Source organism: Phocoena sinus, chromosome 6 (genome assembly GCF_008692025.1).
Source record: "Phocoena sinus isolate mPhoSin1 chromosome 6, mPhoSin1.pri, whole genome shotgun sequence".
Classification (NCBI taxonomy): Eukaryota; Metazoa; Chordata; class Mammalia; order Artiodactyla; family Phocoenidae; genus Phocoena; species Phocoena sinus.
Genome location: NC_045768.1, coordinates 70,749,900 through 70,769,919, shown reverse-complemented (window position 1 = coordinate 70,769,919; position 20,020 = coordinate 70,749,900). Strand labels below are relative to the sequence as shown.

The 20,020-nt window shown below is 43.3% G+C and overlaps 1 long non-coding RNA gene across 1 annotated transcript; it reads left to right on the top strand.

Moving 5' to 3' along the window:
- The first annotated feature begins 1,723 nt into the window (after window positions 1–1,723).
- On the top strand, window positions 1,724–14,916 carry LOC116755470. Its single transcript, XR_004350387.1, has 5 exons — window positions 1,724–1,942; window positions 2,588–2,733; window positions 10,212–10,360; window positions 11,130–11,293; window positions 14,790–14,916. It is a non-coding gene; the product is annotated as an uncharacterized LOC116755470 (long non-coding RNA).
- Window positions 14,917–20,020: the final 5,104 nt, after the last annotated feature.

Genomic DNA, 20,020 nt, shown 5'->3' with positions numbered 1-20,020 from the left:
CCACTGTAATAATACAAAAAAAGCATTGAAGATGTGACATTCTCTGATGCCCAAAATAGAAGAGAATTTTTTTTAAAGTGAGGAAACAAAATTGAGATAAGTACAGAACATGACAATTCTGGCCTAATTAAGAATCTAATTTGCGGGAAGATTTTCAGCACAGCTGGATAAAGGCCACCACAGCCAGACATCTGCAGCATCACCAAGCTCACCAGAGGCCTGCCAACCTCTTCACTGATGACACCGAGGATGATGTTCTCCAGCCGTGTAAAATGTGATGGACGGAGCTGATCATCACCACTGCCATCCTCTGAGAGACCAGGAATCTGCAAATTCAGCGTTTCAGTGAAACAGCGCCAGGGCTACAGCTCAACAACGCGCAAAGCTCCTTTCCCTGCGCCGCAGCGGCCAGGAACGGCGCCCGAACTCGCCGTAAGGGACCGACCGACACCGCCCACCCAGTGGGACCCGCCTCCGGGTCCAGTACCGCGGACTCGGGCGCTGCATGCACGGGGAGAACACGGCCGTTGCCGTGGGCAGGAGCCCAGGCCCGGGCGAGGCGCCGCCGGGGCGCAGGGAGCGAGTGGGGCCGCGAGAGCAGTAAGTAAACTTCCCTTGATGCTGCCCTCACTCTTTAGGACACATTAATCCTGAATTGATTACTAATTAAATGTTACAATGCTACTGTGAACATGATTACCAAGGACCTACCAGACAAATTACACAGACTTTTAGTCTTTTTCAAAAATGATGATGACAGCAACTACAAATTCCGTAGCCCTTATAAGGGACTCACTTAATCTTTCCAACATAGTTGAGTGTTAATATTCTCATTTCCAAAGAGCCACCTGCTAAGGCTTTATGTGAATAAAACAATCTGATAAGTAAATGGCAAATCCAGGTTTCAAAACCTAATATGTCAGATTCCAAACTCCACTTCCCTATCCACACCATAGACACCTGTGCAAACTGCATGTGTTGAACCATCCCTTATTTTCTGGAAAGCCCTATACTTTTCTCGTAACATATTGATATTCCTTTGTTGTCTCATACCTCGCTGTTACAAATTCCCTATATTTCCATTAATTTTTGTCCACCTACAAATTTCTAGATGAGTTGAACAAATTGCAAAGTATCCTGATTATTTTACATAATAAGCAAAGTAAAACTATCAACTGGTAATTATTTCTGAGAGCCTAAATGTGATCAACAAAATTAATAATTCTAATAATTATAAAATAATCATATTTAATTGTCCAAGATGATTCATATAGATTGTTCAGTTAATTCTCACCATAAATTTATGAGCTGCGTGCTAGACAAGACCCTTGAGAGTTTTGACCCCTGCACCAGATTGGATTACAAACATTTCAGGGAGTCCTCTGTAGACACCACCAAAGCTCTGGTGGATTCAGGCAACAAATACTCAACGCTACCAACTTACATGGATGTGGGAAATGATTGGAAGACTATAAGACGATGTATACTAACGCGTAAAATGTGAGGGATGGAGCCGAGCATCCCCACGGCCATCAGCAGCGACATCAGGAGTCCAGAAATTCACTTCACCTGGACCACCGTGAAAGGGAGCTCAGGTCCTCCGCGAGGCAAAGCCCTCAAAGCTACCTTCGCTGCGCCCCAGCGGCCGGGAGGGGGCGCCCGAACTCGCCCCAACGGACCGACGGGCACCGCCCACCCAGCGGGACCCGCCTCCGGGTCCAGTTCCGCGAACTCCCGCGCAGCGCCCACGGGAAGAACCCGGGCGTCGCCGTCAGCAGGAGCCCCGGCCCAGGAAAGGTGCCGCCGGGGCCCAGGGAGCGCGTGGGGCCGCGAGAGCAGAGAGGAAACTTCCTTTTCGGGCCTGACTGCGGAGGGGAGGTTTGCCGCGGCTTCGCAGTCTTCATTTTCTGCACCTGCCTCTGCGTCCATCCTTCCCTTCCTGGTAGGAGCTTTTAGCCAGACCGGTTGACGCCGGTGCCCATTTATGCAGGGATTGACGGCTCGAAATCAGAGCATGTCGTGGTATGTGTTCAGATTTCAGGACTGTTTCTGGGAAGAAAGTCGAATTCAGGGAAAGGAGAAACGCATCTACAATCTGGACACGAATTTTATTACAATGATTTTATTAAATTTTAATGGTTCATTTCTTATACAACGTTATAGTAGTTTAAAAGTATTGAAAAGTGGATGTATTAAAATTCAGATTATTGTAGCTGTAAACATTTTACTTATACCAAAACCACAATTTGTTAAAATGTACTGGGCTTTTGAAAGCAAATTCAACAATAATTTTGTCAGAATTACTTCTTATCTCATTTTCAATTGAGAGAATTACCATCTTAATTTAATTTTAGCTTACTGAAACAGTTATTGAGAAACAGCATATAAATTTCTGATTTATATTAATTGTTTTCTCCATCTCATCCCTAATGCATTTCCAAATTATAGGGGATATTCTTCCTGTCCCACAGTTTGAAAATAAGATTCTGTGGCAGGCCAATATTTTGATATTTCTTCTTTGATTGACAACAATGATAACCACCTTGTTGGCACATTTTTATGGGGCTACCTCTTTCTCTTTTGACAGAGTCAAAATTTTCATCAAGTGCTTCTGTATGTATTGAGACTGAAAAGTGACCAAAACTTTTCACTATAAAAGCTTCAGTATCACAGGTAAACACATCACACCCTGTTTTAGCAGCGTTGTCTGAAAGGTGTCCAGATATCTAGCAAGTAAGTACATTTAGGTTTCTTTGGTCAGAAATGTATAGAATGCATGGACTTTGTCAAACTTTAACTTTGTGCTAGAAGCCCTCCTCCCTCCCCAACTTGTACAACTCTTAAGCTTTTGTAATTGTGGTGCCAGATTTTGTCTTCATGTATAATTTTTATATGTTCATCAAGGGTTTTTTATCATTAATTCTAATTTTTTTAAAACATTGCAATAATATATTACTTTTCCATATTACTAAATCACTTGGCACCCCTTCTCTATTTGTATCTGAGGCAAGTCTAGCTTGCCTAAATCTAATCCCTACACTGGAAAGAGTTTTTGAAATGAAGTGTTGTGATTTTCCTTGGGTGAAAATTATGGCTGAAAATCAGGGAACATCTCTTTCCCCATCCCTCACTTTATTGTTTTTTTTACAAGTTATCTTTGTCTTTATAACATTGTTTTACCTGTACCTTAAACACTATCACCAGAGGTAGTCTGAAACTAAGTGAAATGAGAGTCGCGATTATTTATATCATTTATTTATACATTTCACAGAGTAGCTATGATCTGCCAAACAACTTGCTAAGATTCAGGTGCTCCAGAGAGAGCTTCAGGTGTGCAACGTAGCCTGGGCTCTGCTCCTTCACATTTCTGCAGACAACCCTTTGTCCAGGAGTTCCCATTTGGGAGGTGCTAACTTCTCTGATCCTTAAGTTTAAAAACACCTGAAAAAATTGTCAAGTAGTCAGTTAAACTATGTCACACCCCAAATACAAAATTAGGTCAGTCTATGTGAACTTCCCTGGAAAGATTTCCATGATAAATATTATATAGAAATAAACTGTACAGTGATGTCTTTGATATAATTATATAAAAGCATATCCAAAAAGAACATTGGTCCTGTAGAGAGTTTGAGATTCCAACCCCTCAACTTTAGTGGAAAGGGGCCACTTTGAGGTCTCACTGAGGCAGTCTTGATATTTCTAAGGCACTGGGACTCTGGGGGGCTCTGGACAGTGTTATTTGCCAAGTCCATGTGGGAACTCTAACAAGGCCAGGCCTTAAATTTGTATAAAGTGCTTACCTGTTTGTTCTGTTCTTCATGACTATGTTATTAAAATATATGAATATTCTCCAGTTAGTAGATGAGATTTGGGGATTAAATATGCAGTTTTCTGTATTAAACATCATAATTGTTACTACCACTGTTATCTTCATGGAGCTGAAGCAGAGAAGGGAGGTCCTGACTCCAGCAGGCCCAGACCACAAGCAGCCCTTGGAAGACATTCTGAGGCTGAGGCTGTGCCTAGGGGATCTGAGGTTCCAAGCTTCTCCTGGCTGGAGCAGCCTCAGAGGCCCCCAGAGCTGAGCCCTGCCCGCTGAACACTGATAGAGGAGCTGACAGAAGAGTCCCTTTGGCAGGGGCACTGCAGGGTTCCCAACATGTCCAGAAAGCTGTGCTAGAACCTCATATGTGAGGCTAAATCTCCAGCTCTTGTCTTCCAGAAGCCACAGGGGCAGAGCAAGTTTCCTGAGGTGAAACCTATGGTGGCTCCCAATAGACAGCGTAAGGGGGGCATCCCTCAGACTCCTGTCCTTTCTGGTGGCTCTGTCCTAGGACATGCTGTGGGTGCCCTCTCTCCAGCTAGCTCTCTCATTTCTCATTCATTTCCCAAATGGCTCTTGAGTACCAACTAAATCCTAAGCCCCTAAGGCTAGTGATAGAGCAGCGAATACCTGTTCTGGAAGAAAATAGATAATTAAGCCAAAAGTCACAACATAGACTAAAATGTATGCCTGGGGAAGTAAAGGCACCTTTCCCAACTGTTAAAAGTCCAAGAAGGATTATCCCCTGGGAAACTTTTTTCACTATAACAGGAAGGAAGGAGGAAGGGTGGCAAATGTTTTAGAGTTTGGTAACAAAAAGTTCTCTTCTAATGGCTTTTACGTCCTCTGTGAAGTGGCATCCAGCACATCTGCTGAGGTTGGGGGACAGAAGTTTGTCAAAGTGGAGAATGTTTGAAATCGTTTCGTTAAGCATAAGAGACTTGACAGTGGAACCAGTGATATAAGTTCCGAAAAACAGGGAGCTTTGTCACCTTTGTTCACTTATGTATCCTAAGTGCACATAGAAGGAACTTACCAAATATATAGGATGAATGAAAGTATGAATTCCATGCAGTATTGGAGATGCCCATTAGTTGTAGACCATAGAACTACGGTAGCACAATATACTCGTTTGTGTAATTTTATCTAGTGGGTCTCCACCACTTACCAGAGGTCAGGTGTGGAAGAGGCAGAGAGTTTGGACTTTAGCCGGACAGGAATGATGAAACAAGAATGACGTGAGGGTGTTTAGAATGTTGCTTAGCTGATGAACCATGAAGACCACTCTGTTAGTTTGCTAGAACTGCCCTAACAAAATGCTGCAGATTGGGTGGCTTAAACAACAGAAATTTATTTTCTCATAGTTCTGGAGGCTAAAAGTCCAAGATCAAGGTGTAGGCAGATTTGGTTTCTCCTGAGGCCTCTCTTCTTGCCTTGCAGATGGCTGCCTTCTTGCTGTGTCCTCACATGGCCTTTCTCCATGTGTGCCCATCCTGGTATCTCTTCCTTTTATAAGGACACCATTGGGACTTCCCTTGTGATACAGCGGTTAAGACTCCATGCTTCCACTGCAGGGGACATGGGTTCGATCCCTGGTCAGGGAACTAAGGTTCCCCATGCCACGACACGGCAAAAACTAAAAAAGACACCAGTCATACTGGATTAGGACCGCACCGTAAGGGGCTCATTTTAACTTAATCACCTCTTTCAAGACCTTACCTCCAAATACCATTGCATTTTTAGGTACTGGTGGTCAGGACTTTCGTATATGAATTTGTGCGGAGGATACAATTCAGCCCATAACGTCTATAGAGAGAGAGAGAGAGAGACAACACAGACCGGAGGCTGTTGATGGAGAAGGAGAAACCGTCAGGACCAATGAACTGTAATTCCTTGACAAATTGGCCAGTGGAGGACAATTTGGAAACTGAAGGTGGAGGTCAGAGGGTGGAATGCTAGACTGTATTGCTTTATTACTTCAGAGTGCAGAGCAGCTCCTAGTAAAAAGCGAAGATCTGTGAATCAGGTGTAACTTGTCATATGACCCATGGCCAGTCATTGGCACTTCTGAGCCACTACCTCTCTGGATGAGTAGTCTTTGTCTATGGGAGCATAAGGAAGGTCACAGTCTTTAGAGTCACCTTCTAACTCTACAGAAATAGAGTTCTCTGGTCCTGGATTTTCTACTTGTGTGGTTACTCATCCTATCTGAACTTCAAGTTAGGAGAATCACATTTTTTAAATGAGTGAGCAGTGTTAATAATTATATAATAAAAAGCAGATAGTAATTTTCCCCAGGCCTTTACTTGCTCTGTAAGTGTGGACTTATCTGTAGGAGATAAAGGTTGATTCTCAGGGCCTGGATATGGGAGCCAAGGCAGCTGAAAAACTGGTGTGGCTACATTGACCCCAACCTCCTCTCTCCTCCAGGTGCAAATGGCATAACAGGTGGCTCAGTGGCTCCTTTCTCTATTTCATGGGGACTCCTCCTTTTGCGTGACTCCACTTCTTTGTGGCTCTTCTTTTTCAGCCATCACTCCACTCTGGCCTTTATTTATTTATTTTTAAAATTTATTTATTTCTGGCTGTGTTGGGTCTTTGTTGCTGCGCGTGGGCTTTCTCTAGTTGTGGAGAGCTGGAGCTACTCTTCGTTGCGGTGGTGCGTGGGCTTCTCATTGTGGTGGCTTCTCTTGTTGCGGAGCACAGGCTCTAGTTACATGCGCTTCAGTAGTTGTGGCATGAGGGCTCAGTAGTTGTGGCTCGCGGGCTCTAGAGTGCAGGCTCAGTAGTTGTGGCACACGGGATTAGTTGCTCTGCAGCACATGGGATCTTCCTGGACCAGGACTTGAACCCGTGTTCCCTGCATCGGCAGGCAGATTCTTAACTACTGCACCACGAGGGAAGCGCCACGAGGGAAGCCCCACTCTGCCCTTTAATGGCGTTAACCAAAACCATTTGGATGTGGAGGGATACGGAAAGTCTTTAGAATGTTTTGCCACCTTGGCTTCAATGGGCTGAGTAGTGGTCCAAAGTGAGCCCAGAAAAACTGCACCATGGTCATAAATTGCAGAACCACCTGTGGTGCATGCGCTTTGTGTATCCTGAAGAAGATATCCCATGACTGTAACAAGCATATAACTAACGACCACAGAGGACACCTCAACCCTGATAGGCCACCTGTTTGCATTGAGTACAAGATCCTGCACAATGTCAGAAAGAATGGCTGTAAGGAAGGCCAAAAAGGAGTTTGGCAGGCCTCAGAACATCCCTGAAGGCATCATTGTTTTTGTGCTCAAAGACAAGCTCTCCCTCTCCACCACTTGTCCCAGGGACACACATACACACACTCTTGCCAGGATGGCACCAAGTCCATCTTACTGTCAGTGTTCTAGTAAGTCACCAGCAGGTGGCGCTCGAGTCAAGTAGTTGGGGAGTGAGGCAGGGAGTGGCAGTAGCTTGATTAGTGATTAGTGATAGACACTCCTGTGCCTTCCCACCCACTGGGTCATTCTTTCCCCTCTGTTAGTTTCCCTCCTTTCCACACATTCAATCCTGACCTTTTCCTCATTGTCTCCTCATTCTTCCGCAGGCCCTGTGTGGCCACACTGTGAACATTCCCATCATGGAGGGCCATTTGACCCACATGCCTTGCACTGATGTCATTGAGTCAGGCCACATGCAGTCTCAGTGAGGAGTTAAATCCCTGTGCAGGGTCACCAGCCAGCAGGGAGAATTTATTTATTTTTAGTTCAACGTTTGTTTCAAAACAGATGAATATCACAGCTATAGCAGATGTTTAAGTAGCACCTACCGTAGTATTAGGCCTTAGCATGTCCATATCAGTATCCAAGCACAGCAACATCCCTGTCCTCCACCCAGTTCTGCATCCACTGTGCAATGGATACTTTTCTAATATCTGCAAAAGCCACTTTTAAGAGGGAACTTATCCTGTTTCTGAACCCCTTCAGAGCTGGACTGCCTGGAGGGCAGAAGGTGGGGTGACCCAGCTCACGGGTCCATTTTCAGGTCCCTAGCTTTGAATCCAGTTCCCCTCCAGTGGCTAGAGAGTGATGGGAGTGTTACTTGAACGTACATGGAGATTTCCTCCCCAAGCCTGGACACAGTGTATTCTCCTTCCCCTCCAGCTCTGCTGAGGCCTTTCACAGCTCTCCCTTCCCTTTAGCCACCTCCTGTCGGGAGGGGCAAGAGCAGAGGACTCACCTTGCTTTAGCAGCACCACCAGACCCTGGGTCCACAGTGCCCCACAGTCAGAGAGTTGTGGTGACTACACACATCCGTGCCCTTGTACCACCCACTCAGGGCTTCCTACCGCCCCTCTGGGGTGGAGGTAGGAAAGAAAGGCAGGTAATCTGTGAACACTTTTCACAGGAGCAGGGAGATGAGCCAACACCCACGGCAGCCTTGCTGAGAGCTCCAATCCCTGCCAACACCACTTCCCAAAACACAGAGCCAGGGGTTCTGTGTCCCCTACTGGCATGTCCTCCTACATTCCATCCAGCGCAGGTCACATGGGGAGAGGAGAGGAGTTGTGGTGTGATCAGCTGTATGTTTTCCTTAAGGTTGAGAAGGGAGTAAGGGCGCCCAGCACTGCAGCTTTCATCAGGAAGGGTGTCGGATCTTTGGTGCAGATGGAATCTATGGCCCACCATAGATTCATGGTCATAGATTTTTTTTTTTTCCTCACACTTCTGAACTCAGGGGCTCACTGCTCCAAAATCTTGAGTTCCACTTTGGGGATTTGTGAAGTTTATTTTCTCTTACTATTCCTAGACGCTCAGTGGGGAATCTTTGGCCCCGTGAGGCATGTATAACCTGATTCACTCCATGCCATTACTATATAATGCTCAGGGTAATGAGGAAGCAAAGGAGAGGACTGATGGGTCCAGATACTGTGCTGTGGTCTTTGTTACAGTTTCTCACTTTTATAAGCATTGAATGATTGCTGAGTAGTTACTTGTTTTTCTAATAAGAGTATTATGGAAAAAGTAATGAATTTTTAAAGTGGGCTATCTTCACAAATACAAATGAAGGAAACCAGGATGGTGGTGTGTCATCAACTTCTCTCCCTAACCTTTGTCTCATTTTATAAGCCAAAGCCCGCTCTCAATAAAAGCTGAAGGGACCCCTTCCTTTCCCTAAATCCAAGCTCATAGCATATTCTATTTCCCCCTGAACACAACAGAGACAGATGGCACCATTCTCCTTTAGGAAAAAAACAAGCATATATGGGGGAATAATAATTATCCTTGCTGACGAGAAACAGAGACCATGCTTACCAGAGGATGTGATATAGGAGCTAACTGATGTTCTCTAAATGTAATAAAACATCTTTGGGAGGGAAAGTTTCCTCTAAGGAGATTATTGAAGAGCAATATCGGGCTAATTGGAAGTGTCACCCCCCCTCCCCCCATAGACAAAGCCTAGGGCAGAGTTAAGGACATCCAGGGACCTGGCATCGTGGCCCAGGCCAGGGGATACAGACTCCCTGGGAAGCATTCAAATGCAGATCAGTTATAGGGGGTGAAGCATAGTACTCGCTTCCACATAGCGCTTTGCAGGTGGTTTCACAGTATTCTTTGAGTTTTATCCACTTTCTTGTAGCTCAGAAAGGTGTGGAGAGGCATGAGGGTCAAGAAGGGAGGGGACTTGCTCAAGGGCCACAGCTGGTAAGGAGCCGAGTCAGATGTGAGCACAAGACAGATTGGGGACCATTATTTTCTTCTCTATTTCATAGACGGCAGGAGATAACTGAGGCTGGGTGGGTTGTATAAGTTAGAGTCCCTTCCCTCCAGTGGGTCCTGCTCACCCCTTTGCAGGTGGTTGGCGCTAAACCTGTATGAAGTCCTAGACTGGCCTTGACTCGGCACTGAATATTTAGAGGCTACTTGAACCCTGAGACTCCTCAGGGGAACCTGAGATCTTACTGTACTCATGCTGGTGATAGATTAGCTACTTACCCAGGCAGATAATGTAATAGGATGAGAGGAGAATTAGAAGTGAGACATAGGGTGATCAGGGCAGGGGCTATCAGTGAACCCAGGTTCTAGAAGGGGTGACTTGCTGTTCCTGTGGCCCAAACAAAACTCAACTTTCAACAAATATGTGGAATCCCAGAGACTGTCCACCCATATTCTTAAGTGGAGTCACCAGGATTATGGAGATATAAGCCCTCGATATTTCACCTTCCACCCCGCTTGGAAAAAATGTTGAGCACACACCTCCAATGTATTTATTTTATTGATAATATACCTAGGTATTACAGTTAGAAAATACTGTGCATATTATACAGTATACATTTGTAATAGAAAATTTTAAATGGATAATCTATGATAAAACATTTTAAAATTGTATCTTTTTATTATTAAAGGGACATCATGATGTCCTCAAAAAGTACACACATACTTCTAAGAAGATGTGACAGTCTGCACTGATATGAGCTGCAAGGTGATTATTCCAGGAATACTGTGATAGCTCACAGAATTCAAGTAGAAGTTAAACAATAAAGCCTGAGAAGAGGTAAGAACTGTATAAACTCCAGCAACCTTAGAACATTCTCATTCATGTGACTCAGCTCCTGAGTCTCAGGTTCTGGCTTTCTTTAGTCAGATTCTTAAGATTAGCTTTCTGATTGGCTCACACTGGTTTTATCATTCATAGCTTCCAGGTCCAGATATCAGGGCTGGAGGGCAGTTCTTAGGGAAGGGCTGTGAAGACAGATAATGTGTCCTCCTACATTCCATCCTTGGTTTCCCAGTATCTACATCTTTCCCATTCACAGGGAAGGTGCCCAATCCAGTTACCCCATCTGCTATTATAACGCCCTCAGGTAGAGACAACAAATATCACATCCATAAACTGCTTATAATAAACATCAGAGGGCCACTGTTTTCAGAGTATACTTTGTCCATCACACTCTTGTTAGACATTTTTGCAAATTATGGACCCAGCTGAAAGTTTGAGTATGACCATACAAAAGAAGAAAAAGGAAGAGAGAAAACAACAAAGCAAACAAACAAAAAAAAAGCCCAAAACTTCTTTTTCAAAAAGACATTTATAATAGACATCTGATGCACCGTTCACAGCTCCCTGTAAGACCTGAGAACTTACTCCCTTTAGCTGCTGATAGAGCTTCATGCTGACAGCATGCAGGTCTTCTCTGGAAACTGCTCTTGGCTAAAGTGACTCATTTAGCCCAAAGTTATTTCCCCCTCCTGGGTCAGGCTGCATCCAATTACCTGTCAATGTGGGGATATAAAGGCCTGGCCCCTTCTCTCTACCTCCACAGGGTCATCCCAGAGTCAGAGCTCCCTTGGGATTGGCTAAAGCCCTGCTATGACTGCACTGCAAGCTCAACTTCCGCTCAAATTCTCTTTGCCACAATGACTGATCCACGCATTCTCCAGTAAACTCCTTGCATGCTTATCTCTGTCTCAGAGTCTGCTTTCCCAGGTATGTGACCTACAATAGCATAATATATGAGATCTTCTATTTTAACCCCCCAGACATTAAAAATAATGAATGAACCCTGCTCATATGGCTCTGCTAAGAAATTAAGCTATTTTTTAAAAATTTTTTAGCCTTTCCACTCTTCCCAGATGGACCATTTGGATCAGCTACTCCTTGGAGTAAAAAATGAAGTATTTCTCTTTCTCTGATGAAAAGTTAGTTTATATCATTAGACAGTAAGGGCACAATAACATAATGATCAGATATATAGGGCAGAAGACCAGGTGGGGTTTCTCTTCTGATTGATTGTTCTGGTCTACTTAGACAACCGTTTCTGAATACACCCTTTTTTTTTGCCTTTGGTCCCTGTCAAGTTTGTGGGGCTGCTCGTGTCTTCAACTGACAGATAATATAGGCACCACTGGCACTACCTTAAGTGGCTACAATGGGACACATTTTAACTTATTAAAAACAGAATCTTTTGAAAAGTATACAAAAGAAATACATGTATAAGGTGTATATGATTCAATTTATGGGCTTATAAAGTGTAGCACTCTTTCCACTGGTCTAATCCAAGATCACTTGTCTTTTCATTGGGTAGCATGGAAGCTCACTGGACTAGTCTTTCTATGACAAACAGTATTAAATTTTTGTAGCAGTTTTCCTCATTTTTTTGTATTGTGTACTTGAAACATTGCAGGTTGGCAGAAGACAGCCAGCATGTAGCAAGTGTATTTAAGGTTAAATATAACCAGTATGCAGGGAATCAGCCAAAAGGCAAAAACAGTTCATGAGTCTACCTTCAGTACAAGAAGAATCCAGTTTCTTAGACATGTGGAAGTTTTTAGGCAGCAAAGGTAAAGGTGTGTACCTCTTGGAAAGCATGTAGTGAAGTTTGGGTAGAACAAATGGCATGGATGGTCAGTGTACTTGGGCCCTCACACCTGCTTGAAGGCTGCAGGATGTGACACTCAGCCCTTACCTTTCTTTGGGGGAGGAGGGGCCCTGCCATCACAGGAATTTCTATCTTTGGACTCTGTTGGTCCTTGCGTTCCTCCATGGGTGGACTGTCTTTTGTCTCCTTAATTCATGCATAAGCCTCAGTTTCTTCTCTAGGATCTGACCAGTATCTGACTTGTTCTTTTGAGTTTCACTACCCACTTTATCCATAAACACTGCTCTAATTTCTAGTAGGTTTAGGCTGTCAACAGAGGCTGACATCACTATGGATTTGTGCTGTGGATCTTCCTGTACCTTCCCAGTTTTCTGTGGATGAAGCATCTGACACAAACATTTCATCCGGTTTTTAAAGTTATTCTTTCATGGAACCTGTAGCACGAACTGGGGAGACTTGCTCGCAGGGATCTCTGCTAATTCCCTGTCCTGGGCAAGGTAACTAATCTGTAATGTGGAAGGACCCAAATTCCTGCATGCCCTCTTTAATACTGTCCTTCTAAGAGTCTCCTAGGGTATTCTCCATCCTGAGTAGATTATAGATTCTTGTCCTGTTTGCGATCCTTCCCACTCTGAGGGACTAATTCTGCAAGCCTATGAGAAGAATTAGAGCAGGCCCCTCTCATGGTCATCTGGCCTTCCTTTGCCACAGGTGAGGGTGAAGGGAAAGAGCTATCCAGGCTGGGGACTGAATTTCTTTTCCCTAATCTGCTTGAGGGTTTCTTCCAAGGAGCTTTGCAACCTTGGCCATGGAGTTAGTCTTTGAAACGTGGGTGACGGAAGAGGGAAAGATGGACTTGGGAAGTGTAAAATGATCCTTGAGTATTGTGGCATCCAGTGATAAAAAGGGATTTGGAGGCTGGCATGGAGCAGGACTGCGACCTTTTACTACTGTGTCAGGGGTAGAAGGGGCTGTTGCAGTCCTTATGCAAAGTTACAATGAACGTATTTTTCTAATGATAAAGTTAAAAGATCCGTTATAAAAAATGAATTTGTGAAACTGGGAATTTACTGTTAATAGAGAAATTTAGTGCACCCTCAAATATGAGATTGTACTCAGATATACTGTTGTGGTTTTTACCCTGAGATTTTCAGGGCCTACCCACCTCCCAGTGTCAGTATGTGGATCAGATCATTAATCAGGAGCCCTGGGTCTGCCCAGCAGGTTGGAGGAAGGAACCTCCTTTTGGCTCCTTTTTCTCTCACCATACCTGCTCCTAGATCAAAGGAGCCATGCCCTGACTGAAGTTGAAGACTTGTTCTCTTCGTAACAAAGACTATGGCAAGAGGCTTATTCCAATATTAGGGTCAGTTCCTGTCAGGAAAGAACCTCTGATCAGCTCTGGAGGAAAATTCCCTAAAAGGAGCACATCTGCACAGGCCAGAAGACTGCCAGACTTGGTCTCTGGCCCTGTTACACTTGACCAGCAGGGGCTTCTTTTCCTGGGAGGCCTTTGTAGCCCACCCAGTTACTGGACCCTGCTTTCTGCTTCCTTTGAACTATGTGGGGCCTCATGTTTCAAAAGTATTCAACATAAAAAAGGAAGACTTCTCTTATATGTGTTCCTATAAAATCTGAAAATATCATTCAACTTTTACTTTCTATTTGTGTTCCTCTGGGAAAACTTAAACCAGAAATCACAACAGAACAGGAGGTAGCTGTGCAAGTAGGAGAGGGCAGTGCAAGGAAAGGGAGTGAAGGAGGAGGGCTCCCTGGAAATTTCAGCCCTGAAGGAGAAGGAAAGTACTGTGAAATGGAAGCCAAAGAATAGATCCAGGAAAGCAGGGAGAAGTGCCAGGCGCCAGAATCAGCAAAAGAATACAGTATGTTTTTCCCATTCCAGCCTAGGAGATTCCCTTCAATTTCAGATATTGATTTAAGCCATTGTGCTGACTGAATATAAATCAAACATGTCTTTGATATGATCATACCTATCTTTCACTCTTCTAGGTTCTCACCAATTCAGTTGACTTTGTCAGTCAGCTATCAAGAGTGAGATGCTACAGTTTCAAACCAGTTTATAGAAAAAGACACGTAATATTCTCATTTAGGTTTATATGGAGAAAATGAAGAAAAGAGTTACCACTTATGGTTAACCCCGAGGAAGGAGCCATTCTAAAGAGCTTTTTATTTTCGGTTGCACTGCCTCGGCATGTGGGATCTTGGGATCCAACCTGCGCCCACTACAGTAGAAGCTCAGAGTCTTAACCACTGGACCGCCAGGGAAGTCCCTCTAAGAGCTTTAAAATGTATTTACATCAGCTCTACAAATATTTTTCATTCCATTTTCCATTTGAGAAAACCGAGACTCAGGGAAGTTGAGTTGCCTCCGAGCAGAATAAGGGTTCCATGCAGAACCTCAAATAGTACATTGTGAGTTATGAGTGATTCTTTAAGCAATATGTTGGATTTCTGTGCAGTTTTTAAAATCTAATTATTTTTACTTGCAGAATTATTCTTTTTCTTTTTCCCTGAGCTTCTCTTTTTGGTGGCTACATTTTTACTTTCTGATGATTTTAATCTATTGTTTGTTCTTTACCTTAGATTTTTGTGGAAGAGAAATTCTCCTATCCAGTTTCATTTTTCCATCTGATGAAGAAAATTCCTCAGAATTTTATATCCACTGCAATATGGTTATTATTTTTTAAAAATAAATTTATTTATTTATTTATTTATTTTGGGCTGCATTGGGTCTTCGTTGCTGCGTGCGGGCTTTCTCTAGTTGCGGCGAGCGGGGGCTACTCTTCATTGTGGTATGTGGGCTTCTCCTTGCGGTGGCTTCTCTTATTGCAGAGCACAGGTTCTAGGCACATGGGCTTCAGTAGTTGTGGCACACGGGCTCTAGAGCGCAGGCTCAGTAGTTGTGGCGCACGGACGGGCTTAGTTGGTCCACGGCATGTGGGATCTTCCCGGACCAGGGATCAAACCCGTGTCCCCTGCATTGGCAGGCGGATTCTTAAGTATGGTTATTTTTGAGTCCACAAAATTTCATGATTTTTATAAACCCAATGCTGACTTCTGTAGAACAATTCAAAAGTTAATTAAGAAAGATCACCAAGCAAAAATATCAAAGTGTAGAAGAGGAAAAATTCTTACATATATAGCTTTACCAGAAAATGAACTGTATTATAAAGCAGCAAAAGTATAAATACAGTGACAGTAAGGAGTTAGGTGATCAGAGTAATAAAGAAAATAAATCCCAGGAGAGTTACCTGGTGGTCCAGTGGTTAGGACTCCAAGCTTTCACTCTTGTGGCCCGGGTTCAATCCCTGGTCAGGGAACTAAGATCCTGCAAGCCACATTGGTGCAGCAAAAAAAAAGAGAAAGAAATCCCAGAAATTGTTTTATAATCTGTAGTAATTAAGTAAAGGCTATCTTAGACGTTAATATGGAAGAAAAAAAGTTTCAGTAAATAGTAACAGGATAAATGCCTGGCAACCTAAACAGAAATCAATTTAGATTCTCATCTCGTATTATAGATGAAAAAAAAATCCTAATGTACTATAAAAAAATAAATGTGAAAGATTTAAAACATAAAAGGGAATTGATAATCCATACGATCAATAGAGGAATGAAAATAGGAGAGGATTGGTTCTACATGTTCAACATTCTGGCATTAGGAGAAAATATAAAGAAAATGAGCTATTATTTGTAAACATAAAATTGACAAATAGTTGCATCATAGGAATATAGCTACCATCTGCATAAATGGTTTATATGTACTTTTAAGACTTAAGGATAAAGACAATTCACAAGGGCAGTACGAAACTAGTTAATGTCATAAACTGAAACACAAATAAAAGAACTAAAAATAGCAAACAAAGCATATGAAAAGGCATTCCAGCCTACTAGTATTTAGAAATGATTTAACAATGATGCTTGACATTTTAGGCTGTTATGTAAGCAGTTATTTTAAAAAATAAAATACTGATTTTTATGTGCTTTGTGCTACTACATACATTTCTTGAAATCTGTCCCCAAAAAATGTTTGTAAAAAATTTTTTAAATTATATCCAGTAATATAAACACACACTTTTATTCTCCAGGCGCTACCCTAGTTCTCTTCTTCTTTTCACAGATAAACTTCTCAAAAGAAGTTTCTATTCATTCTGTCTCCAAAACCTTTTCTCTTATTTAACCTTAGTCAGTATATTCCAGTCCGGATTCTGTGGAATTAACTCTGCCAAACCAGCCCTCATTTTCCCTGAATATAAGACATCATGTTTTAAATGTATTTCTTCCTTGAAACATCCTCTCATCACCACTGTCTCCTGGTTGTCCTGCTGTTGTGTTGCATACCATTCCAGTGTGCTTTTCAGGCTCCTTATTCTCTTATCTTCATTAAAATATGAAGGTCCCTAAGGTTTAGTTTTTGGTTCTCCTATTCTCTATTTCTAAAGGACCTCACTCCTTCCTGGGCCTTCAGAGACAAGGATAACCCAGCTTCTAGGTTAACACTTCTGGCCATAGCACTCTGAAAGTTCTAGAACTGTACATCCAGTCAAGTCTTAGAATCCAGTTTCTGGTGACAGAAGCCACTTTTCTTTTGCCTATGGTGTTAGTATATAATGTAGTTGAAATGAATTAATTGATTGAGTAATAGTTTTATGTTTCCTTCTGGCAAAAAGGGAAGTTTCAAGAGGGCCGGCACTTCATTTTCTTTCTTCACTTTTTTTTTTTTTTTGCGGTACGCGGGCCTCTCACTGTTGTGGCCTCTCCCATTGCGGAGCACAGGCTCCGGACGCGCAGGCTCAGCGGCCATGGCTCACGGGCCCAGCGGCTCCGCGGCATGTGGGATCTTCCCAGACCGGGGCACGAACCCGTGTGCCCTGCATCGGCAGACGGACTCTCAACCACTGCGCCACCAGGGAATTGAGGTTGCAAAATCAGTCTTGGTATTACTTTCTTAAAAATAAACAAATGCAAAAAGATTTGAAAGTAAAACTTTAAATAACTTAAAAATATAAAGATGAACACGTGTAATTAGCACAAATACAAGCAAAAATACTGAAATATAATAAATATAGTAAAATAGATATTTAAGTACATAAGTACATTAATAAGGTTATCTGTGATGGTCTGGTGCCCCCTATGAACTAGATGCTTTTACTTATAGTTGCTTAATACTACCAATAAATGTTTTGACAAATTTAATCCGTTTATTTTATGATGAAGGCAGAAAAAAACAAGTCTTTTGAAATTACTAAACATGTGGGAGTACAATGAGTTGTATCTGTCCATAATTGTTTCTTTAAGAGCATACCTCTAGTTCCTTAGTCGGAGGAGAGCTTTTAAACAAGCTTTATTTGGGAACGCTCCTGGGCGAGGTTCACTGGTCCGAGAGAAAGGGGCCAGAGAAGTCGCGCCTGGGCGAGGGTTTGGGCAGAATTTATAGGGGAAGAAGGGAAAGGGGTGTGGTGAATCCAGGAGGGCGCAGGGTATTTGGTGGTCTTTTCGGGTATCGTGGCAATATCCGGTGCCGGTCGCATCAGTCTTGGGACCATTAGTCCCGTCCCTCGAAAGGCGGGAAGGCTGGGCAGTGGGGAAAGTCCCCAGGTCAGTTCCTGGAACTGGGTGGTCTGGAAAGTCTCCAGGTCAGTTTCTGGAACTGGGTGGTCGGGAAAGTTTCGGTCTGATGCAACCTGTGAGTCTGATTGCGTTCCCCTGCCTCGGGCCAGTTGGCCTTACACTTAGCTCTTAATCGTTCTTGCAAGCTTGATAATAAAGAGAAGGATTTCATGATTTCTTGCTCTGACAACTGCCCAGGTGTAGCAGCTGTTCTTTCTTTTCCAGAGAAAAACTGTTTCCTTGGAAGTGCTTTTAAACAGCCATTATGGAGTCTTCACAGCTCAGGGGAGTTCTTCCATCCCCAACTACTGCAACAAGCCGGTCTGCAGGACTTGCCAATGCTGATGAAGTCCAGTGAAGAACTTCTCCAGGCCGGTCTCATTCCAACCACCCTCTTATGCTGAACAGTTTGAAGATTTGCTGAAGCATCTGATGGAGGAGAGCAGTGATTTGAGCCTTGTGGACCTTGCTGCTATCTACCAGAAACAACAGAAGACCATTGGAACCAGCTAAATGTCCATGGGTAGGGGACTAATCAAATAATGTAGGACACACCCATTCAATGGGAAACAGTACAGCTATTTAAAAAGATAAAGCAGTTATCGATATATGAATGAGAAGATCTCCAAGTTAAAAAAGATAGGTGCAGGGCTTCCCTGGTGGTGCAGTGGTTGAGAGTCTGCCTGCTGATGCAGGGGACATGGGTTCATGCCCCAGTCCGGGAAAATCCCACATGCCGCGGAGCGGCTGGGCCCGTGAGCCATGGCCGCTGAGCCTGCACGTCCAGAGCCTGTGCTCCACAACTGGAGAGGCCACAACAGTGAGAGGCCCGCGTACCGCAAAAAAAAAAAAAAAAAAAGATAGGTGCAGAACAGTGAGTATAGTATGCTATCTTTTATATTAAAAAAGGGGGAGAGTGTAATAAAATAATGCACCTATATTCTCATCAGTTGGCATATGCATAAAGAAACTGGAAGGATTTAAAAGACAGTAATAACTTCAAACTGTGGAAAATGTTGGAAGCAGTTGTGTCAAAGTATACATTTATTCATATGCCCAAATTCCAATTTACTAGTAATTTAAAAAATGTAAGTTAGCAAAATATTCATAAAGGGAAAGATCAGTAGCAGGCAAATACACACTCAAATATTGCTGGTGACAGTATTTTGGAAAAAAAATTGTCTTCAATCAGCATTCTGCCCTTAGGATTTATCCAAAAACAGGTAAAGTTTTGTGCTCAGATTCTATAAAACAGTGGAGAACAAGAAAGTATATATTCAGGAACAAATGATGGGCAAGGAAACTATAGTATGTGTAGTTATCAGACAATTGTGTATCCATTTAAAAATTTGTGAGTAGAAAACAAAAGCACGAAAAATTTACTGATGATGGAATTCCATTGAGTGGCAAAAATTCAGGCTAAATTACTTACATAGCATAGTCACAATTTGGTATTTTAAAAGAGGCAAATGACATGTTTTAAATGATTAAAATTTGAAACTATGAACCAAAGTTATAACTGAAGTGTCTATTAAATTGTGCGGGCCGGACGCGGTGATGTTTTTTTTTTTTTGGGCTGCGTGGCTCGTGGGATCTTGGTTCCCGGATCAGGGATTGAACCCGGGCCACAGCAGTGAAAGCGTCGAGTCCTAACCACTAGACCACCAGGGCATTCCCCTGTGGGATAAGAATTTTTTTTTTGTGTGGTATGCAGGCCTCTCACTGTTGTGGCCTCTCCCGTTGCGGAGCACAGGCTCCCGGAAGCGCAGGCTCATCGGCCATGGCTCACGGGCCCAACCGCTCCGCGGCATGTGGGATCTTCCTGGACCGGGGCACGAACCCGCGTCCGCTGCATCAGCAGGCGGACTCCCAACCACTGCGCCACCAGGGAAGCCCTGGGATAAGAATTTTAAAGTTTTTTTTAATAGAGAAAAAACTTTAAGCATTTTCCCCCATGCTGCCTTTCAATTTCTACAAAAGCTGCATTTCATTGTCACTCAGAAGTAACAAAAGGAAGAAGCCAGGAAGTGTAAATCTCAAAGTATGCATTTAGGGGGACAGCTCAGCTGCCGTGAAAGGTTTAGGTCAAGCATAATATACATGCACCCATTCCAGCCCATTTAATGCCACATACAAAGTACCCCAAGAGGCCCCGCGGGCCCATCCGGCACAGCCCCGCCTTGCCCAAACCCCGCCCTTCCAGTCCC